This window comes from Eschrichtius robustus, chromosome 5 (genome assembly GCF_028021215.1).
Source record: "Eschrichtius robustus isolate mEscRob2 chromosome 5, mEscRob2.pri, whole genome shotgun sequence".
Taxonomy (NCBI): Eukaryota; Metazoa; Chordata; class Mammalia; order Artiodactyla; family Eschrichtiidae; genus Eschrichtius; species Eschrichtius robustus.
In genome coordinates, this window is record NC_090828.1 from 104945715 (window position 1) to 104971071 (window position 25357).

Consider the following 25357-nt stretch of genomic DNA (forward strand, 5'->3'; position numbering starts at 1 on the left):
TCCCTTAGAGGCGTTATCTAATCACTGACACAAATGAACATATTTCCACAGAGAAAGACACTCACAGACTTAGAAAACCAACTATGCTCATCTAAAAGGAAAGGTGGGGGGAATGGATAAATGAGATTAGTGTTACTATACATATCCAAATACATATTATATACATATTTCAAAACGACCGACCATATAGCAAGGGAGGTCTACAGAACACTCTGTAATATTTTACATGGGAAGAGGATCTGTAGAGTAGACATATATAATGTACAAATGAACCAGATTGTGTACCCCTAGGACAAACAATATTCTAGTCCTTACCCCGATTAAAAAAATTAACAAAAACAAGAAGTAATGAGACCTAAACTTATGGGGGTTTCTCCTGGCACATTCCATTCTAATTTACAACCTAGGAACACGACTTCCAGAAAGGCTCTGCTGCCCTAGTACTCAGATTTGGGAATGGAGAAATGCTGCCTCCTTGTGGCCATTTCCCACAACAGCAGCTTTCAACCCACTGCTAAAGGTCACTAAATATTCACCAACTTGCCATTCTGTAAATGACACCTGCCCTCCAAATAAATCCTGGGATCAAAAATGGAGCAAAAATTTCAAAAGAGGGCAACCTTCCAAGAAGACAATTTCAAGAGCTATGTGGTACTCACAGCTTTTCCTTTAAAGAGGAAAGAAAAGGTGTGGGAAAATGATATATTTTAGGAATTTTTAAAGACATGCAAACCCAAATTACAAAACCCTATCAGCTCACAGCAGTCAGAATGGCCATCAGCAAAAATGTTTCAAAAAATAAATGCTGAAGGGACTGTGGAGGAATGCGTACACTCGGCCCTAAGGGGGACGTGGTAAGAGCCACTAATGAAAACACAATGGAAGTGCCTTGAAAAGGTAAACACTGAGCTACCCGTCAATCAGTCATACCCACTGCTGGGCCTATCCCCTGAGAAAATGAGAATCAAAACGTCACAGGCTGGCAATCCTGCACTCCAGCCATATTGACCATAGCCAACATTTGGAAGCAATGAAAATGTCCATCAACAGAGGAACGCACCAAGAAGAACTGTTCCATGTACACAATGTAATATTGCTCCAATAATAAATATAAGGTAAATTTAAAAGACAAACATAAGTAAGGAGACATCAGCATTTGTGGGTTTCTTCAGGCACAATCCACTCTAATTTATAACCGAGGAACACCACTGGCCGGAAGGCCTGTTGCCCTAGTACCAGCATGGGGAACGTAGAAAGACTGCCACCCTCTGGCCGTTACCTGCAAACGCAGGTTTAAGCCTGTGCTAATGGTCACCGCAAAATGTCTTCAGGGAGGTAATGGCGAAAAAATTTTAAAATTATGACATACATACTTTAAGAAAACACTTTGAAGAACTAAGCTGTACTCACAGCCTGAAAAATGAAAAGGACCTGCCTTAAAGCTCAGTTTTAATGGATCATGAGACACATGCAAATTCAGCCACAAAGACGTATCAGCTCACACCAGTCAGAATAACCATCAGTAAAAAACCACAAAGAATAAATGCTGAAGGTGCTGTGAAGAAATGCAAATCCTCCACTTTAAGTGGGATGTAACCTGGAGAGAGCCACTCATAAGAGCAGAGTGGAGGTGCCGTTAAAAGGTAAACATTGAGCTACCGTACGATCCAGAGGCTTATTCCTGGACCTATAACCTAAGAAGACAGAATTGGAAAGAAAGAGGCAGGCAAATCTGCATTGCACAGTATTACCATAGCCAAGATATGGAAGTCACCAAAAAGTCCACCGACAGATGGGTGGACAAAGAAGAACTGCTACATGTACAGATGGATTATGAGCTAGCGATAAAATGAAGCAATGCCATTTGCAGCACCATAGATGACTCTAGAAGTAATCACGCAACCTGGAGTAAGTGAGAAAGCGAAAGACACATATCCTATCATATCACATAGAGGTGTTACCTAAAAATTGAATACAAACGAAGATACTTTCACAGAGAAAGGCAATCACAGATTCAGTACAAAAACTTATGGTTCACCAAATGGAAAGGTGTGAGGATTGGGTACATTACCATATTGAGGTGAACAGAGATATACAAACACACGTGAAATATATAATCACCAAAGACCTACAGAATACCAAGAGAAGACTACTCAACATTGTGTCATAACCTACACGGGAAAAGATTCCAAAGAAGCATAGATATATGTATATGTGTGAAGGAACCACATCTTGCACACCTAGACCAAACAAACCATTGTAATCGAATTTGCTGTGATAAAGAATAAAAATTTTGTTAAAAATACAAACAAGAAGGAATGACACATACACTTAAAGGGCTTTTTCCCGGCACATTCCATTGTACTTTACAACCTAGAACACGACTTCCATTAAGGCTCTGTTGCCCTAGTGACCAGATTTGGTAAAGGAGAAATGCTGCCCCCTTGTGGCCGTTTCCCGCAAGAGCAGCTTTAAACCCACAGCTACTGGTCACTTAAAATTCACAAGGGCTCAGGGGTGTAAAGGACACCTGCCGTTAAAAATTGTGCTCAGGTGGGGAATGGACAAAAGAAATTCAAAACAGGCAAATGTTTCAAGAAGATAGTATGCAGAGGTAAGTATTCCTCACTCTCTTTAAACAAAAAAACAGGAAAATGGGTAAAAGCTCAACCTCAGGAATTATTAGACTCATGCAATCTAATCAACCAAAAGGTTTCAACTCACACCTGTCGACTGACCGTCAGCAAAAAGTCTACCAACAATAAATGCTGACGGGGTTGTAGAGAACTGTGTAACCTCTAGGTGCTGGTGGGATGGAAAGTGGTTAACAGCCAATAATGACTACCGAAAGGAACTGCGTTGAAAAGTGAAAACTGAGGTACCATTCAATCCAGCAGGCACACCACTGGGCCTCTCACCTGAGAAGACCAGGATCGAAAAGACACAGGCTGCAAAAGCTGCACTGCAGCCTTATTCAAAATAGCCAAGATGGGAAGCAACCAAAATGTCCATCAACAGGTGAATGGATAAAGAAGAAGGAGTCCATGTACACAATGGAATATTAGCCATGGAAAACAATGAAACACTGCTCTTTGAGGCACCAGAGATGAGCCTGGAGATAATCACAAAACATGAGGTAAGTCGGAAAGCAAAAGACCTATATCCTATGATATCCCTTAGAGGCGTTATCTAATCACTGACACAAATGAACATATTTCCACAGAGAAAGACACTCACAGACTTAGAAAACCAACTATGCTCATCTAAAAGGAAAGGTGGGGGGAATGGATAAATGAGATTAGTGTTACTATACATATCCAAATACATATTATATACATATTTCAAAACGACCGACCATATAGCAAGGGAGGTCTACAGAACACTCTGTAATATTTTACATGGGAAGAGGATCTGTAGAGTAGACATATATAATGTACAAATGAACCAGATTGTGTACCCCTAGGACAAACAATATTCTAGTCCTTACCCCGATTAAAAAAAATAACAAAAACAAGAAGTAATGAGACCTAAACTTATGGGGGTTTCTCCTGGCACATTCCATTCTAATTTACAACCTAGGAACACGACTTCCAGAAAGGCTCTGCTGCCCTAGTACTCAGATTTGGGAATGGAGAAATGCTGCCTCCTTGTGGCCATTTCCCACAACAGCAGCTTTCAACCCACTGCTAAAGGTCACTAAATATTCACCAACTTGCCATTCTGTAAATGACACCTGCCCTCCAAATAAATCCTGGGATCAAAAATGGAGCAAAAATTTCAAAAGAGGGCAACCTTCCAAGAAGACAATTTCAAGAGCTATGTGGTACTCACAGCTTTTCCTTTAAAGAAGAGGAAAGAAAAAGGTGTGGGAAAATGATATATTTTAGGAATTTTTAAAGACATGCAAACCCAAATTACAAAAACCTATCAGCTCACAGCAGTCAGAATGGCCATCAGCAAAAATGTTTCAAAAAATAAATGCTGAAGGGACTGTGGAGAAATGCGTACACTCGGCCCTAAGGGGGACGTGGTAAGAGCCACTAATGAAAACACAATGGAAGTGCCTTGAAAAGGTAAACACTGAGCTACCCGTCAATCAGTCATACCCACTGCTGGGCCTATCCCCTGAGAAAATGAGAATCAAAACGTCACAGGCTGGCAATCCTGCACTCCAGCCATATTGACCATAGCCAACATTTGGAAGCAATGAAAATGTCCATCAACAGAGGAACGCACCAAGAAGAACTCTTCCATGTACACAATGTAATATTGCTCCAATAATAAATATAAGGTAAATTTAAAAGACAAACATAAGTAAGGAGACATCAGCATTTGTGGGTTTCTTCAGGCACAATCCACTCTAATTTATAACCGAGGAACACCACTGGCCGGAAGGCCTGTTGCCCTAGTACCAGCATGGGGAACGTAGAAAGACTGCCACCCTCTGGCCGTTACCTGCAAACGCAGGTTTAAGCCTGTGCTAATGGTCACCGCAAAATGTCTTCAGGGAGGTAATGGCGAAAAAATTTTAAAATTATGACATACATACTTTAAGAAAACACTTTGAAGAACTAAGCTGTACTCACAGCCTGAAAAATGAAAAGGACCTGCCTTAAAGCTCAGTTTTAATGGATCATGAGACACATGCAAATTCAGCCACAAAGACGTATCAGCTCACACCAGTCAGAATAACCATCAGTAAAAAACCACAAAGAATAAATGCTGAAGGTGCTGTGGAGAAATGCAAACCCTCCACTTTAAGTGGGATGTAACCTGGAGAGAGCCACTCATGAGAGCAGAGTGGAGGTGCCGTTAAAAGGTAAACATTGAGCTACCGTACGATCCAGAGGCTTATTCCTGGACCTATAACCTAAGAAGACAGAATTGGAAAGAAAGAGGCAGGCAAATCTGCATTGCACAGTATTACCATAGCCAAGATATGGAAGTCACCAAAAAGTCCACCGACAGATGGGTGGACAAAGAAGAACTGCTACATGTACAGATGGATTATGAGCTAGCGATAAAATGAAGCAATGCCATTTGCAGCACCATAGATGACTCTAGAAGTAATCACGCAACCTGGAGTAAGTGAGAAAGCGAAAGACACATATCCTATCATATCACATAGAGGTGTTACCTAAAAATTGAATACAAACGAAGATACTTTCACAGAGAAAGGCAATCACAGATTCAGTACAAAAACTTATGGTTCACCAAATGGAAAGGTGTGAGGATTGGGTACATTACCATATTGAGTTGAACAGAGATATACAAACACACGTGAAATATATAATCACCAAAGACCTACAGAATACCAAGAGAAGACTACTCAACATTGTGTCATAACCTACACGGGAAAAGATTCCAAAGAAGCATAGATATATGTATATGTGTGAAGGAACCACATCTTGCACACCTAGACCAAACAAACCATTGTAATCGAATTTGCTGTGATAAAGAATAAAAATTTTGTTAAAAATACAAACAAGAAGGAATGACACATACACTTAAAGGGCTTTTTCCCGGCACATTCCATTGTACTTTACAACCTAGAACACGACTTCCATTAAGGCTCTGTTGCCCTAGTGACCAGATTTGGTAAAGGAGAAATGCTGCCCCCTTGTGGCCGTTTCCCGCAAGAGCAGCTTTAAACCCACAGCTACTGGTCACTTAAAATTCACAAGGGCTCAGGGGTGTAAAGGACACCTGCCGTTAAAAATTGTGCTCAGGTGGGGAATGGACAAAAGAAATTCAAAACAGGCAAATGTTTCAAGAAGATAGTATGCAGAGGTAAGTATTCCTCACTCTCTTTAAACAAAAAAACAGGAAAATGGGTAAAAGCTCAACCTCAGGAATTATTAGACTCATGCAATCTAATCAACCAAAAGGTTTCAACTCACACCTGTCGACTGACCGTCAGCAAAAAGTCTACCAACAATAAATGCTGACGGGGTTGTAGAGAACTGTGTAACCTCTAGGTGCTGGTGGGATGGAAAGTGGTTAACAGCCAATAATGACTACCGAAAGGAACTGCGTTGAAAAGTGAAAACTGAGGTACCATTCAATCCAGCAGGCACACCACTGGGCCTCTCACCTGAGAAGACCAGGATCGAAAAGACACAGGCTGCAAAAGCTGCACTGCAGCCTTATTCAAAATAGCCAAGATGGGAAGCAACCAAAATGTCCATCAACAGGTGAATGGATAAAGAAGAAGGAGTCCATGTACACAATGGAATATTAGCCATGGAAAACAATGAAACACTGCTCTTTGAGGCACCAGAGATGAGCCTGGAGATAATCACAAAACATGAGGTAAGTCGGAAAGCAAAAGACCTATATCCTATGATATCCCTTAGAGGCGTTATCTAATCACTGACACAAATGAACATATTTCCACAGAGAAAGACACTCACAGACTTAGAAAACCAACTATGCTCATCTAAAAGGAAAGGTGGGGGGAATGGATAAATGAGATTAGTGTTACTATACATATCCAAATACATATTATATACATATTTCAAAACGACCGACCATATAGCAAGGGAGGTCTACAGAACACTCTGTAATATTTTACATGGGAAGAGGATCTGTAGAGTAGACATATATAATGTACAAATGAACCAGATTGTGTACCCCTAGGACAAACAATATTCTAGTCCTTACCCCGATTAAAAAAAATAACAAAAACAAGAAGTAATGAGACCTAAACTTATGGGGGTTTCTCCTGGCACATTCCATTCTAATTTACAACCTAGGAACACGACTTCCAGAAAGGCTCTGCTGCCCTAGTACTCAGATTTGGGAATGGAGAAATGCTGCCTCCTTGTGGCCATTTCCCACAACAGCAGCTTTCAACCCACTGCTAAAGGTCACTAAATATTCACCAACTTGCCATTCTGTAAATGACACCTGCCCTCCAAATAAATCCTGGGATCAAAAATGGAGCAAAAATTTCAAAAGAGGGCAACCTTCCAAGAAGACAATTTCAAGAGCTATGTGGTACTCACAGCTTTTCCTTTAAAGAAGAGGAAAGAAAAAGGTGTGGGAAAATGATATATTTTAGGAATTTTTAAAGACATGCAAACCCAAATTACAAAAACCTATCAGCTCACAGCAGTCAGAATGGCCATCAGCAAAAATGTTTCAAAAAATAAATGCTGAAGGGACTGTGGAGGAATGCGTACACTCGGCCCTAAGGGGGACGTGGTAAGAGCCACTAATGAAAACACAATGGAAGTGCCTTGAAAAGGTAACACTGAGCTACCCGTCAATCAGTCATACCCACTGCTGGGCCTATCCCCTGAGAAAATGAGAATCAAAACGTCACAGGCTGGCAATCCTGCACTCCAGCCATATTGACCATAGCCAACATTTGGAAGCAATGAAAATGTCCTTCAACAGAGGAACGCACCAAGAAGAACTCTTCCATGTACACAATGTAATATTGCTCCAATAATAAATATAAGGTAAATTTAAAAGACAAACATAAGTAAGGAGACATCAGCATTTGTGGGTTTCTTCAGGCACAATCCACTCTAATTTATAACCGAGGAACACCACTGGCCGGAAGGCCTGTTGCCCTAGTACCAGCATGGGGAACGTAGAAAGACTGCCACCCTCTGGCCGTTACCTGCAAACGCAGGTTTAAGCCTGTGCTAATGGTCACCGCAAAATGTCTTCAGGGAGGTAATGGCGAAAAAATTTTAAAATTATGACATACATACTTTAAGAAAACACTTTGAAAAACTAAGCTGTACTCACAGCCTGAAAAATGAAAAGGACCTGCCTTAAAGCTCAGTTTTAATGGATCATGAGACACATGCAAATTCAGCCACAAAGACGTATCAGCTCACACCAGTCAGAATAACCATCAGTAAAAAACCACAAAGAATAAATGCTGAAGGTGCTGTGGAGAAATGCAAACCCTCCACTTTAAGTGGGATGTAACCTGGAGAGAGCCACTCATGAGAGCAGAGTGGAGGTGCCGTTAAAAGGTAAACATTGAGCTACCGTACGATCCAGAGGCTTATTCCTGGACCTATAACCTAAGAAGACAGAATTGGAAAGAAAGAGGCAGGCAAATCTGCATTGCACAGTATTACCATAGCCAAGATATGGAAGTCACCAAAAAGTCCACCGACAGATGGGTGGACAAAGAAGAACTGCTACATGTACAGATGGATTATGAGCTAGCGATAAAATGAAACAATGCCATTTGCAGCACCATAGATGACTCTAGAAGTAATCACGCAACTTGGAGTAAGTGAGAAAGCGAAAGACACATATCCTATCATACCACATAGAGGTGTTACCTAAAAATTGATACAAACGAAGATACTTCCACAGAGAAAGGCAATCACAGATTCAGTACAAAAACTTAAGGTTCACCAAATGGAAAGGTGTGAGGATTGGGTACATTACCATATTGAGGTGAACAGAGATATACAAACACACGTGAAATATATAATCACCAAAGACCTACAGAATACCAAGAGAAGACTACTCAACATTGTGTCATAACCTACACGGGAAAAGATTCCAAAGAAGAATAGATATATGTATATGTGTGAAGGAACCACATCTTGCACACCTAGACCAAACAAACCATTGTAATCGAATTTGCTGTGATAAAGAATAAAAATTTTGTTAAAAATACAAACAAGAAGGAATGACACATACACTTAAAGGGCTTTTTCCCGGCACATTCCATTGTACTTTACAACCTAGAACACGACTTCCATTAAGGCTCTGTTGCCCTAGTGACCAGATTTGGTAAAGGAGAAATGCTGCCCCCTTGTGGCCGTTTCCCGCAAGAGCAGCTTTAAACCCACAGCTACTGGTCACTTAAAATTCACAAGGGCTCAGGGCTGTAAAGGACACCTGCCGTCAAAAATTGTGCTCAGGTGGGGAATGGACAAAAGAAATTCAAAACAGGCGAATGTTTCAAGAAGATAGTATGTAGAGGTAAGTATTCCTCACTCTCTTTAAACAAAAAAACAGGAAAATGGGTAAAAGCTCAACCTCAGGAATGATTAGACTCATGCAATCTAATCAACCAAAAGGTTTCAACTCACACCTGTCGACTGACCGTCAGCAAAAAGTCTACCAACAATAAATGCTGACGGGGTTGTAGAGAACTGTGTAACCTCTAGGTGCTGGTGAGATGTAAAGTGGTTAACAGCCAGTAAGGAGTACCAAAAGGAACTGCGTTGAAAAGTGAAAATTGAGGTACCACTCAATGCAACAGGCACACCACTGGGCCTCTCACCTGAGAAGACCAGGATCGAAAAGACACAGGCTGCAAAGGCTGCACTGCAGCCTTATTCAAAATAGCCAAGATGGGAAGCAACCAAAATGTCCATCAACAGGTGAATGGATAAAGAAGAAGGAGTCCATGTACACAATGGAATATTAGCCATGGAAAACAATGAAACACTGCTCTTTGAGGCACCAGAGATGAGCCTGGCGATAATCACAAAACATGAGGTAAGTCGGAAAGCAAAAGACCTATATCCTATGATATCCCTTAGAGGCGTTATCTAATCACTGACACAAATGAACATATTTCCACAGAGAAAGACACTCACAGACTTAGAAAACCAACTATGCTCATCTAAAAGGAAAGGTGGGGGGAATGGATAAATGAGATTAGTGTTACTATACATATCCAAATACATATTATATACATATTTCAAAACGACCGACCATATAGCAAGGGAGGTCTACAGAACACTCTGTAATATTTTACATGGGAAGAGGATCTGTAGAGTAGACATATATAATGTACAAATGAACCAGATTGTGTACCCCTAGGACAAACAATATTCTAGTCCTTACCCCGATTAAAAAAAATAACAAAAACAAGAAGTAATGAGACCTAAACTTATGGGGTTTCTCCTGGCACATTCCATTCTAATTTACAACCTAGGAACACGACTTCCAGAAAGGCTCTGCTGCCCTAGTACTCAGATTTGGGAATGGAGAAATGCTGCCTCCTTGTGGCCATTTCCCACAACAGCAGCTTTCAACCCACTGCTAAAGGTCACTAAATATTCACCAACTTGCCATTCTGTAAATGACACCTGCCCTCCAAATAAATCCTGGGATCAAAAATGGAGCAAAAATTTCAAAAGAGGGCAACCTTCCAAGAAGACAATTTCAAGAGCTATGTGGTACTCACAGCTTTTCCTTTAAAGAAGAGGAAAGAAAAAGGTGTGGGAAAATGATATATTTTAGGAATTTTTAAAGACATGCAAACCCAAATTACAAAAACCTATCAGCTCACAGCAGTCAGAATGGCCATCAGCAAAAATGTTTCAAAAAATAAATGCTGAAGGGACTGTGGAGAAATGCGTACACTCGGCCCTAAGGGGGACGTGGTAAGAGCCACTAATGAAAACACAATGGAAGTGCCTTGAAAAGGTAAACACTGAGCTACCCGTCAATCAGTCATACCCACTGCTGGGCCTATCCCCTGAGAAAATGAGAATCAAAACGTCACAGGCTGGCAATCCTGCACTCCAGCCATATTGACCATAGCCAACATTTGGAAGCAATGAAAATGTCCATCAACAGAGGAACGCACCAAGAAGAACTCTTCCATGTACACAATGTAATATTGCTCCAATAATAAATATAAGGTAAATTTAAAAGACAAACATAAGTAAGGAGACATCAGCATTTGTGGGTTTCTTCAGGCACAATCCACTCTAATTTATAACCGAGGAACACCACTGGCCGGAAGGCCTGTTGCCCTAGTACCAGCATGGGGAACGTAGAAAGACTGCCACCCTCTGGCCGTTACCTGCAAACGCAGGTTTAAGCCTGTGCTAATGGTCACCGCAAAATGTCTTCAGGGAGGTAATGGCGAAAAAATTTTAAAATTATGACATACATACTTTAAGAAAACACTTTGAAGAACTAAGCTGTACTCACAGCCTGAAAAATGAAAAGGACCTGCCTTAAAGCTCAGTTTTAATGGATCATGAGACACATGCAAATTCAGCCACAAAGACGTATCAGCTCACACCAGTCAGAATAACCATCAGTAAAAAACCACAAAGAATAAATGCTGAAGGTGCTGTGGAGAAATGCAAACCCTCCACTTTAAGTGGGATGTAACCTGGAGAGAGCCACTCATGAGAGCAGAGTGGAGGTGCCGTTAAAAGGTAAACATTGAGCTACCGTACGATCCAGAGGCTTATTCCTGGACCTATAACCTAAGAAGACAGAATTGGAAAGAAAGAGGCAGGCAAATCTGCATTGCACAGTATTACCATAGCCAAGATATGGAAGTCACCAAAAAGTCCACCGACAGATGGGTGGACAAAGAAGAACTGCTACATGTACAGATGGATTATGAGCTAGCGATAAAATGAAGCAATGCCATTTGCAGCACCATAGATGACTCTAGAAGTAATCACGCAACTTGGAGTAAGTGAGAAAACGAAAGACACATATCCTATCATACCACATAGAGGTGTTACCTAAAAATTGATACAAACGAAGATACTTCCACAGAGAAAGGCAATCACAGATTCAGTACAAAAACTTAAGGTTCACCAAATGGAAAGGTGTGAGGATTGGGTACATTACCATATTGAGGTGAACAGAGATATACAAACACACGTGAAATATATAATCACCAAAGACCTACAGAATACCAAGAGAAGACTACTCAACATTGTGTCATAACCTACACGGGAAAAGATTCCAAAGAAGAATAGATATATGTATATGTGTGAAGGAACCACGTCTTGCACACCTAGACCAAACAAACCATTGTAATCGAATTTGCTGTGATAAAGAATAAAAATTTTGTTAAAAATACAAACAAGAAGGAATGACACATACACTTAAAGGGCTTTTTCCCGGCACATTCCATTGTACTTTACAACCTAGAACACGACTTCCATTAAGGCTCTGTTGCCCTAGTGACCAGATTTGGTAAAGGAGAAATGCTGCCCCCTTGTGGCCGTTTCCCGCAAGAGCAGCTTTAAACCCACAGCTACTGGTCACTTAAAATTCACAAGGGCTCAGGGCTGTAAAGGACACCTGCCGTCAAAAATTGTGCTCAGGTGGGGAATGGACAAAAGAAATTCAAAACAGGCGAATGTTTCAAGAAGATAGTATGCAGAGGTAAGTATTCCTCACTCTCTTTAAACAAAAAAACAGGAAAATGGGTAAAAGCTCAACCTCAGGAATGATTAGACTCATGCAATCTAATCAACCAAAAGGTTTCAACTCACACCTGTCGACTGACCGTCAGCAAAAAGTCTACCAACAATAAATGCTGACGGGGTTGTAGAGAACTGTGTAACCTCTAGGTGCTGGTGAGATGTAAAGTGGTTAACAGCCAGTAAGGAGTACCAAAAGGAACTGCGTTGAAAAGTGAAAATTGAGGTACCACTCAATGCAACAGGCACACCACTGGGCCTCTCACCTGAGAAGACCAGGATCGAAAAGACACAGGCTGCAAAGGCTGCACTGCAGCCTTATTCAAAATAGCCAAGATGGGAAGCAACCAAAATTTCCATCAACAGGTGAATGGATAAAGAAGAAGGAGTCCATGTACACAATGGAATATTAGCCATGGAAAACAATGAAACACTGCTCTTTGAGGCACCAGAGATGAGCCTGGCGATAATCACAAAACATGAGGTAAGTCGGAAAGCAAAAGACCTATATCCTATGATATCCCTTAGAGGCGTTATCTAATCACTGACACAAATGAACATATTTCCACAGAGAAAGACACTCACAGACTTAGAAAACCAACTATGCTCATCTAAAAGGAAAGGTGGGGGGAATGGATAAATGAGATTAGTGTTACTATACATATCCAAATACATATTATATACATATTTCAAAACGACCGACCATATAGCAAGGGAGGTCTACAGAACACTCTGTAATATTTTACATGGGAAGAGGATCTGTAGAGTAGACATATATAATGTACAAATGAACCAGATTGTGTACCCCTAGGACAAACAATATTCTAGTCCTTACCCCGATTAAAAAAAATAACAAAAACAAGAAGTAATGAGACCTAAACTTATGGGGTTTCTCCTGGCACATTCCATTCTAATTTACAACCTAGGAACACGACTTCCAGAAAGGCTCTGCTGCCCTAGTACTCAGATTTGGGAATGGAGAAATGCTGCCTCCTTGTGGCCATTTCCCACAACAGCAGCTTTCAACCCACTGCTAAAGGTCACTAAATATTCACCAACTTGCCATTCTGTAAATGACACCTGCCCTCCAAATAAATCCTGGGATCAAAAATGGAGCAAAAATTTCAAAAGAGGGCAACCTTCCAAGAAGACAATTTCAAGAGCTATGTGGTACTCACAGCTTTTCCTTTAAAGAAGAGGAAAGAAAAAGGTGTGGGAAAATGATATATTTTAGGAATTTTTAAAGACATGCAAACCCAAATTACAAAAACCTATCAGCTCACAGCAGTCAGAATGGCCATCAGCAAAAATGTTTCAAAAAATAAATGCTGAAGGGACTGTGGAGAAATGCGTACACTCGGCCCTAAGGGGGACGTGGTAAGAGCCACTAATGAAAACACAATGGAAGTGCCTTGAAAAGGTAAACACTGAGCTACCCGTCAATCAGTCATACCCACTGCTGGGCCTATCCCCTGAGAAAATGAGAATCAAAACGTCACAGGCTGGCAATCCTGCACTCCAGCCATATTGACCATAGCCAACATTTGGAAGCAATGAAAATGTCCATCAACAGAGGAACGCACCAAGAAGAACTCTTCCATGTACACAATGTAATATTGCTCCAATAATAAATATAAGGTAAATTTAAAAGACAAACATAAGTAAGGAGACATCAGCATTTGTGGGTTTCTTCAGGCACAATCCACTCTAATTTATAACCGAGGAACACCACTGGCCGGAAGGCCTGTTGCCCTAGTACCAGCATGGGGAACGTAGAAAGACTGCCACCCTCTGGCCGTTACCTGCAAACGCAGGTTTAAGCCTGTGCTAATGGTCACCGCAAAATGTCTTCAGGGAGGTAATGGCGAAAAAATTTTAAAATTATGACATACATACTTTAAGAAAACACTTTGAAGAACTAAGCTGTACTCACAGCCTGAAAAATGAAAAGGACCTGCCTTAAAGCTCAGTTTTAATGGATCATGAGACACATGCAAATTCAGCCACAAAGACGTATCAGCTCACACCAGTCAGAATAACCATCAGTAAAAAACCACAAAGAATAAATGCTGAAGGTGCTGTGGAGAAATGCAAACCCTCCACTTTAAGTGGGATGTAACCTGGAGAGAGCCACTCATGAGAGCAGAGTGGAGGTGCCGTTAAAAGGTAAACATTGAGCTACCGTACGATCCAGAGGCTTATTCCTGGACCTATAACCTAAGAAGACAGAATTGGAAAGAAAGAGGCAGGCAAATCTGCATTGCACAGTATTACCATAGCCAAGATATGGAAGTCACCAAAAAGTCCACCGACAGATGGGTGGACAAAGAAGAACTGCTACATGTACAGATGGATTATGAGCTAGCGATAAAATGAAACAATGCCATTTGCAGCACCATAGATGACTCTAGAAGTAATCACGCAACTTGGAGTAAGTGAGAAAGCGAAAGACACATATCCTATCATACCACATAGAGGTGTTACCTAAAAATTGATACAAACGAAGATACTTCCACAGAGAAAGGCAATCACAGATTCAGTACAAAAACTTAAGGTTCACCAAATGGAAAGGTGTGAGGATTGGGTACATTACCATATTGAGGTGAACAGAGATATACAAACACACGTGAAATATATAATCACCAAAGACCTACAGAATACCAAGAGAAGACTACTCAACATTGTGTCATAACCTACACGGGAAAAGATTCCAAAGAAGAATAGATATATGTATATGTGTGAAGGAACCACATCTTGCACACCTAGACCAAACAAACCATTGTAATCGAATTTGCTGTGATAAAGAATAAAAATTTTGTTAAAAATACAAACAAGAAGGAATGACACATACACTTAAAGGGCTTTTTCCCGGCACATTCCATTGTACTTTACAACCTAGAACACGACTTCCATTAAGGCTCTGTTGCCCTAGTGACCAGATTTGGTAAAGGAGAAATGCTGCCCCCTTGTGGCCGTTTCCCGCAAGAGCAGCTTTAAACCCACAGCTACTGGTCACTTAAAATTCACAAGGGCTCAGGGCTGTAAAGGACACCTGCCGTCAAAAATTGTGCTCAGGTGGGGAATGGACAAAAGAAATTCAAAACAGGCGAATGTTTCAAGAAGATAGTATGCAGAGGTAAGTATTCCTCACTCTCTTTAAACAAAAAAACAGGAAAATGGGTAAAAGCTCAACCTCAGGAATGATTAGACTCATGCAATCTAATCAACCAAAAGGTTTCAACTCACACCTGTCGACTGACCGTCAGCAAAAAGTCTACCAACAATAAATGCTGACGGGGTTGTAGAGAACTGTGTAACCTCTAGGTGCTGGTGAGATGTAAAGTGGTTAACAGCCAGTAAGGAGTACCAAAAGGAACTGCGTTGAAAAGTGAAAATTGAGGTACCACTCAATGCAACAGGCACACCACTGGGCCTCTCACCTGAGAAGACCAGGATCGAAAAGACACAGGCTGCAAAGGCTGCACTGCAGCCTTATTCAAAATAGCCAAGATGGGAAGCAACCAAAATGTCCATCAACAGGTGAATGGATAAAGAAGAAGGAGTCCATGTACACAATGGAATATTAGCCATGGAAAACAATGAAACACTGCTCTTTGAGGCACCAGAGATGAGCCTGGCGATAATCACAAAACATGAGGTAAGTCGGAAAGCAAAAGACCTATATCCTATGATATCCCTTAGAGGCGTTATCTAATCACTGACACAAATGAACATATTTCCACAGAGAAAGACACTCACAGACTTAGAAAACCAACTATGCTCATCTAAAAGGAAAGGTGGGGGGAATGGATAAATGAGATTAGTGTTACTATACATATCCAAATACATATTATATACATATTTCAAAACGACCGACCATATAGCAAGGGAGGTCTACAGAACACTCTGTAATATTTTACATGGGAAGAGGATCTGTAGAGTAGACATATATAATGTACAAATGAACCAGATTGTGTACCCCTAGGACAAACAATATTCTAGTCCTTACCCCGATTAAAAAAAATAACAAAAACAAGAAGTAATGAGACCTAAACTTATGGGGTTTCTCCTGGCACATTCCATTCTAATTTACAACCTAGGAACACGACTTCCAGAAAGGCTCTGCTGCCCTAGTACTCAGATTTGGGAATGGAGAAATGCTGCCTCCTTGTGGCCATTTCCCACAACAGCAGCTTTCAACCCACTGCTAAAGGTCACTAAATATTCACCAACTTGCCATTCTGTAAATGACACCTGCCCTCCAAATAAATCCTGGGATCAAAAATGGAGCAAAAATTTCAAAAGAGGGCAACCTTCCAAGAAGACAATTTCAAGAGCTATGTGGTACTCACAGCTTTTCCTTTAAAGAAGAGGAAAGAAAAAGGTGTGGGAAAATGATATATTTTAGGAATTTTTAAAGACATGCAAACCCAAATTACAAAAACCTATCAGCTCACAGCAGTCAGAATGGCCATCAGCAAAAATGTTTCAAAAAATAAATGCTGAAGGGACTGTGGAGAAATGCGTACACTCGGCCCTAAGGGGGACGTGGTAAGAGCCACTAATGAAAACACAATGGAAGTGCCTTGAAAAGGTAAACACTGAGCTACCCGTCAATCAGTCATACCCACTGCTGGGCCTATCCCCTGAGAAAATGAGAATCAAAACGTCACAGGCTGGCAATCCTGCACTCCAGCCATATTGACCATAGCCAACATTTGGAAGCAATGAAAATGTCCATCAACAGAGGAACGCACCAAGAAGAACTCTTCCATGTACACAATGTAATATTGCTCCAATAATAAATATAAGGTAAATTTAAAAGACAAACATAAGTAAGGAGACATCAGCATTTGTGGGTTTCTTCAGGCACAATCCACTCTAATTTATAACCGAGGAACACCACTGGCCGGAAGGCCTGTTGCCCTAGTACCAGCATGGGGAACGTAGAAAGACTGCCACCCTCTGGCCGTTACCTGCAAACGCAGGTTTAAGCCTGTGCTAATGGTCACCGCAAAATGTCTTCAGGGAGGTAATGGCGAAAAAATTTTAAAATTATGACATACATACTTTAAGAAAACACTTTGAAGAACTAAGCTGTACTCACAGCCTGAAAAATGAAAAGGACCTGCCTTAAAGCTCAGTTTTAATGGATCATGAGACACATGCAAATTCAGCCACAAAGACGTATCAGCTCACACCAGTCAGAATAACCATCAGTAAAAAACCACAAAGAATAAATGCTGAAGGTGCTGTGGAGAAATGCAAACCCTCCACTTTAAGTGGGATGTAACCTGGAGAGAGCCACTCATGAGAGCAGAGTGGAGGTGCCGTTAAAAGGTAAACATTGAGCTACCGTACGATCCAGAGGCTTATTCCTGGACCTATAACCTAAGAAGACAGAATTGGAAAGAAAGAGGCAGGCAAATCTGCATTGCACAGTATTACCATAGCCAAGATATGGAAGTCACCAAAAAGTCCACCGACAGATGGGTGGACAAAGAAGAACTGCTACATGTACAGATGGATTATGAGCTAGCGATAAAATGAAGCAATGCCATTTGCAGCACCATAGATGACTCTAGAAGTAATCACGCAACTTGGAGTAAGTGAGAAAACGAAAGACACATATCCTATCATACCACATAGAGGTGTTACCTAAAAATTGATACAAACGAAGATACTTCCACAGAGAAAGGCAATCACAGATTCAGTACAAAAACTTAAGGTTCACCAAATGGAAAGGTGTGAGGATTGGGTACATTACCATATTGAGGTGAACAGAGATATACAAACACACGTGAAATATATAATCACCAAAGACCTACAGAATACCAAGAGAAGACTACTCAACATTGTGTCATAACCTACACGGGAAAAGATTCCAAAGAAGAATAGATATATGTATATGTGTGAAGGAACCACGTCTTGCACACCTAGACAAAACAAACCATTGTAATCGAATTTGCTGTGATAAAGAATAAAAATTTTGTTAAAAATACAAACAAGAAGGAATGACACATACACTTAAAGGGCTTTTTCCCGGCACATTCCATTGTACTTTACAACCTAGAACACGACTTCCATTAAGGCTCTGTTGCCCTAGTGACCAGATTTGGTAAAGGAGAAATGCTGCCCCCTTGTGGCCGTTTCCCGCAAGAGCAGCTTTAAACCCACAGCTACTGGTCACTTAAAATTCACAAGGGCTCAGGGCTGTAAAGGACACCTGCCGTCAAAAATTGTGCTCAGGTGGGGAATGGACAAAAGAAATTCAAAACAGGCGAATGTTTCAAGAAGATAGTATGCAGAGGTAAGTATTCCTCACTCTCTTTAAACAAAAAAACAGGAAAATGGGTAAAAGCTCAACCTCAGGAATGATTAGACTCATGCAATCTAATCAACCAAAAGGTTTCAACTCACACCTGTCGACTGACCGTCAGCAAAAAGTCTACCAACAATAAATGCTGACGGGGTTGTAGAGAACTGTGTAACCTCTAGGTGCTGGTGAGATGTAAAGTGGTTAACAGCCAGTAAGGAGTACCAAAAGGAACTGCGTTGAAAAGTGAAAATTGAGGTACCACTCAATGCAACAGGCACACCACTGGGCCTCTCACCTGAGAAGACCAGGATCGAAAAGACACAGGCTGCAAAGGCTGCACTGCAGCCTTATTCAAAATAGCCAAGATGGGAAGCAACCAAAATTTCCATCAACAGGTGAATGGATAAAGAAGAAGGAGTCCATGTACACAATGGAATATTAGCCATGGAAAACAATGAAACACTGCTCTTTGAGGCACCAGAGATGAGCCTGGCGATAATCACAAAACATGAGGTAAGTCGGAAAGCAAAAGACCTATATCCTATGATATCCCTTAGAGGCGTTATCTAATCACTGACACAAATGAACATATTTCCACAGAGAAAGACACTCACAGACTTAGAAAACCAACTATGCTCATCTAAAAGGAAAGGTGGGGGGAATGGATAAATGAGATTAGTGTTACTATACATATCCAAATACATATTATATACATATTTCAAAACGACCGACCATATAGCAAGGGAGGTCTACAGAACACTCTGTAATATTTTACATGGGAAGAGGATCTGTAGAGTAGACATATATAATGTACAAATGAACCAGATTGTGTACCCCTAGGACAAACAATATTCTAGTCCTTACCCCGATTAAAAAAAATAACAAAAACAAGAAGTAATGAGACCTAAACTTATGGGGTTTCTCCTGGCACATTCCATTCTAATTTACAACCTAGGAACACGACTTCCAGAAAGGCTCTGCTGCCCTAGTACTCAGATTTGGGAATGGAGAAATGCTGCCTCCTTGTGGCCATTTCCCACAACAGCAGCTTTCAACCCACTGCTAAAGGTCACTAAATATTCACCAACTTGCCATTCTGTAAATGACACCTGCCCTCCAAATAAATCCTGGGATCAAAAATGGAGCAAAAATTTCAAAAGAGGGCAACCTTCCAAGAAGACAATTTCAAGAGCTATGTGGTACTCACAGCTTTTCCTTTAAAGAAGAGGAAAGAAAAAGGTGTGGGAAAATGATATATTTTAGGAATTTTTAAAGACATGCAAACCCAAATTACAAAAACCTATCAGCTCACAGCAGTCAGAATGGCCATCAGCAAAAATGTTTCAAAAAATAAATGCTGAAGGGACTGTGGAGAAATGCGTACACTCGGCCCTAAGGGGGACGTGGTAAGAGCCACTAATGAAAACACAATGGAAGTGCCTTGAAAAGGTAAACACTGAGCTACCCGTCAATCAGTCATACCCACTGCTGGGCCTATCCCCTGAGAAAATGAGAATCAAAACGTCACAGGCTGGCAATCCTGCACTCCAGCCATATTGACCATAGCCAACATTTGGAAGCAATGAAAATGTCCATCAACAGAGGAACGCACCAAGAAGAACTCTTCCATGTACACAATGTAATATTGCTCCAATAATAAATATAAGGTAAATTTAAAAGACAAACATAAGTAAGGAGACATCAGCATTTGTGGGTTTCTTCAGGCACAATCCACTCTAATTTATAACCGAGGAACACCACTGGCCGGAAGGCCTGTTGCCCTAGTACCAGCATGGGGAACGTAGAAAGACTGCCACCCTCTGGCCGTTACCTGCAAACGCAGGTTTAAGCCTGTGCTAATGGTCACCGCAAAATGTCTTCAGGGAGGTAATGGCGAAAAAATTTTAAAATTATGACATACATACTTTAAGAAAACACTTTGAAGAACTAAGCTGTACTCACAGCCTGAAAAATGAAAAGGACCTGCCTTAAAGCTCAGTTTTAATGGATCATGAGACACATGCAAATTCAGCCACAAAGACGTATCAGCTCACACCAGTCAGAATAACCATCAGTAAAAAACCACAAAGAATAAATGCTGAAGGTGCTGTGGAGAAATGCAAACCCTCCACTTTAAGTGGGATGTAACCTGGAGAGAGCCACTCATGAGAGCAGAGTGGAGGTGCCGTTAAAAGGTAAACATTGAGCTACCGTACGATCCAGAGGCTTATTCCTGGACCTATAACCTAAGAAGACAGAATTGGAAAGAAAGAGGCAGGCAAATCTGCATTGCACAGTATTACCATAGCCAAGATATGGAAGTCACCAAAAAGTCCACCGACAGATGGGTGGACAAAGAAGAACTGCTACATGTACAGATGGATTATGAGCTAGCGATAAAATGAAGCAATGCCATTTGCAGCACCATAGATGACTCTAGAAGTAATCACGCAACTTGGAGTAAGTGAGAAAACGAAAGACACATATCCTATCATACCACATAGAGGTGTTACCTAAAAATTGATACAAACGAAGATACTTCCACAGAGAAAGGCAATCACAGATTCAGTACAAAAACTTAAGGTTCACCAAATGGAAAGGTGTGAGGATTGGGTACATTACCATATTGAGGTGAACAGAGATATACAAACACACGTGAAATATATAATCACCAAAGACCTACAGAATACCAAGAGAAGACTACTCAACATTGTGTCATAACCTACACGGGAAAAGATTCCAAAGAAGAATAGATATATGTATATGTGTGAAGGAACCACGTCTTGCACACCTAGACCAAACAAACCATTGTAATCGAATTTGCTGTGATAAAGAATAAAAATTTTGTTAAAAATACAAACAAGAAGGAATGACACATACACTTAAAGGGCTTTTTCCCGGCACATTCCATTGTACTTTACAACCTAGAACACGACTTCCATTAAGGCTCTGTTGCCCTAGTGACCAGATTTGGTAAAGGAGAAATGCTGCCCCCTTGTGGCCGTTTCCCGCAAGAGCAGCTTTAAACCCACAGCTACTGGTCACTTAAAATTCACAAGGGCTCAGGGCTGTAAAGGACACCTGCCGTCAAAAATTGTGCTCAGGTGGGGAATGGACAAAAGAAATTCAAAACAGGCGAATGTTTCAAGAAGATAGTATGCAGAGGTAAGTATTCCTCACTCTCTTTAAACAAAAAAACAGGAAAATGGGTAAAAGCTCAACCTCAGGAATGATTAGACTCATGCAATCTAATCAACCAAAAGGTTTCAACTCACACCTGTCGACTGACCGTCAGCAAAAAGTCTACCAACAATAAATGCTGACGGGGTTGTAGAGAACTGTGTAACCTCTAGGTGCTGGTGAGATGTAAAGTGGTTAACAGCCAGTAAGGAGTACCAAAAGGAACTGCGTTGAAAGGTGAAAATTGAGGTACCACTCAATGCAACAGGCACACCACTGGGCCTCTCACCTGAGAAGACCAGGATCGAAAAGACACAGGCTGCAAAGGCTGCACTGCAGCCTTATTCAAAATAGCCAAGATGGGAAGCAACCAAAATGTCCATCAACAGGTGAATGGATAAAGAAGAAGGAGTCCATGTACACAGTGGAATATTAGCCATGGAAAACAATGAAACACTGCTCTTTGAGGCACCAGAGATGAGCCTGGAGATAATCACAAAACATGAGGTAAGTCGGAAAGCAAAAGACCTATATCCTATGATATCCCTTAGAGGCGTTATCTAATCACTGACACAAATGAACATATTTCCACAGAGAAAGACACTCACAGACTTAGAAAACCAACTATGCTCATCTAAAAGGAAAGGTGGGGGGAATGGATAAATGAGATTAGTGTTACTATACATATCCAAATACATATTATATACATATTTCAAAACGACCGACCATATAGCAAGGGAGGTCTACAGAACACTCTGTAATATTTTACATGGGAAGAGGATCTGTAGAGTAGACATATATAATGTACAATTGAACCAGATTGTGTACCCCTAGGACAAACAATATTCTAGTCCTTACCCCGATTAAAAAAATTAACAAAAACAAGAAGTAATGAGACCTAAACTTATGGGGGTTTCTCCTGGCACATTCCATTCTAATTTACAACCTAGGAACACGACTTCCAGAAAGGCTCTGCTGCCCTAGTACTCAGATTTGGGAATGGAGAAATGCTGCCTCCTTGTGGCCATTTCCCACAACAGCAGCTTTCAACCCACTGCTAAAGGTCACTAAATATTCACCAACTTGCCATTCTGTAAATGACACCTGCCCTCCAAATAAATCCTGGGATCAAAAATGGAGCAAAAATTTCAAAAGAGGGCAACCTTCCAAGAAGACAATTTCAAGAGCTATGTGGTACTCACAGCTTTTCCTATAAAGAAGAGGAAAGAAAAAGGTGTGGGAAAATGATATATTTTAGGAATTTTTAAAGACATGCAAACCCAAATTACAAAAACCTATCAGCTCACAGCAGTCAGAATGGCCATCAGCAAAAATGTTTCAAAAAATAAATGCTGAAGGGAATGTGGAGGAATGCATACAATCGGCCCTAAGGGGGACGTGGTAAGAGCCACTAATGAAAACACAATGGAAGTGCCTTGAAAAGGTAAACACTGAGCTACCCGTCAATCAGTCATACCCACTGCTGGGCCTATCCCCTGAGAAAATGAGAATCAAAACGTCACAGGCTGGCAATCCTGCACTCCAGCCATATTGACCATAGCCAACATTTGGAAGCAATGAAAATGTCCATCAACAGAGGAACGCACCAAGAAGAACTCTTCCATGTACACAATGTAATATTGCTCCAATAATAAATATAAGGTAAATTTAAAAGACAAACATAAGTAAGGAGACATCAGCATTTGTGGGTTTCTTCAGGCACATTCCACTCTAATTTATAACCGAGGAACACCACTGGCCGGAAGGCCTGTTGCCCTAGTACCAGCATGGGGAACGTAGAAAGACTGCCACCCTCTGGCCGTTACCTGCAAACGCAGGTTTAAGCCTGTGCTAATGGTCACCGCAAAATGTCTTCAGGGAGGTAATGGCCAAAAAATTTTAAAATTATGACATACATACTTTAAGAAAACACTTTGAAGAACTAAGCGGTACTCACAGCCTGAAAAATGAAAAGGACCTGCCTTAAAGCTCAGTTTTAATGGATCATGAGAAACATGCAAATTCAGCCACAAAGACGTATCAGCTCACACCAGTCAGAATAACCATCAGTAAAAAACCACAAAGAATAAATCCTGAAGGTGCTGTGGAGAAATGCAAACCCTCCACTTTAAGTGGGATGTAACCTGGAGAGAGCCACTCATGAGAGCAGAGTGGAGGTGCCGTTAAAAGGTAAACATTGAGCTACCGTACGATCCAGAGGCTTATTCATGGACCTATAACCTAGGAAGACAGAATTGGAAAGAAAGAGGCAGGCAAATCTGCATTGCACAGTATTACCATAGCCAAGATATGGAAGTCACCAAAAAGTCCACCGACAGATGGGTGGACAAAGAAGAACTGCTACATGTACAGATGGATTATGAGCTAGCGATAAAATGAAACAATGCCATTTGCAGAACCATAGATGACTCTAGAAGTAATCACGCAACTTGGAGTAAGTGAGAAAGCGAAAGACACATATCCTATCATACCACATAGAGGTGTTACCTAAAAATTGATACAAACGAAGATACTTCCACAGAGAAAGGCAATCACAGATTCAGTACAAAAACTTAAGGTTCACCAAATGGAAAGGTGTGAGGATTGGGTACATTACCATATTGAGGTGAACAGAGATATACAAACACACGTGAAATATATAATCACCAAAGACCTACAGAATACCAAGAGAAGACTACTCAACATTGTGTCATAACCTACACGGGAGAAGATTCCAAAGAAGAATAGATATATGTATATGTGTGAAGGAACCACATCTTGCACACCTAGACCAAACAAACCATTGTAATCGAATTTGCTGTGATAAAGAATAAAAATTTTGTTAAAAATACAAACAAGAAGGAATGACACATACACTTAAAGGGCTTTTTCCCGGCACATTCCATTGTACTTTACAACCTAGAACACGACTTCCATTAAGGCTCTGTTGCCCTAGTGACCAGATTTGGTAAAGGAGAAATGCTGCCCCCTTGTGGCCGTTTCCCGCAAGAGCAGCTTTAAACCCACAGCTACTGGTCACTTAAAATTCACAAGGGCTCAGGGCTGTAAAGGACACCTGCCGTCAAAAATTGTGCTCAGGTGGGGAATGGACAAAAGAAATTCAAAACAGGCGAATGTTTCAAGAAGATAGTATGCAGAGGTAAGTATTCCTCACTCTCTTTAAACAAAAAAACAGGAAAATGGGTAAAAGCTCAACCTCAGGAATGATTAGACTCATGCAATCTAATCAACCAAAAGGTTTCAACTCACACCTGTCGACTGACCGTCAGCAAAAAGTCTACCAACAATAAATGCTGACGGGGTTGTAGAGAACTGTGTAACCTCTAGGTGCTGGTGAGATGTAAAGTGGTTAACAGCCAGTAAGGAGTACCAAAAGGAACTGCGTTGAAAAGTGAAAATTGAGGTACCACTCAATGCAACAGGCACACCACTGGGCCTCTCACCTGAGAAGACCAGGATCGAAAAGACACAGGCTGCAAAGGCTGCACTGCAGCCTTATTCAAAATAGCCAAGATGGGAAGCAACCAAAATGTCCATCAACAGGTGAATGGATAAAGAAGAAGGAGTCCATGTACACAATGGAATATTAGCCATGGAAAACAATGAAACACTGCTCTTTGAGGCACCAGAGATGAGCCTGGCGATAATCACAAAACATGAG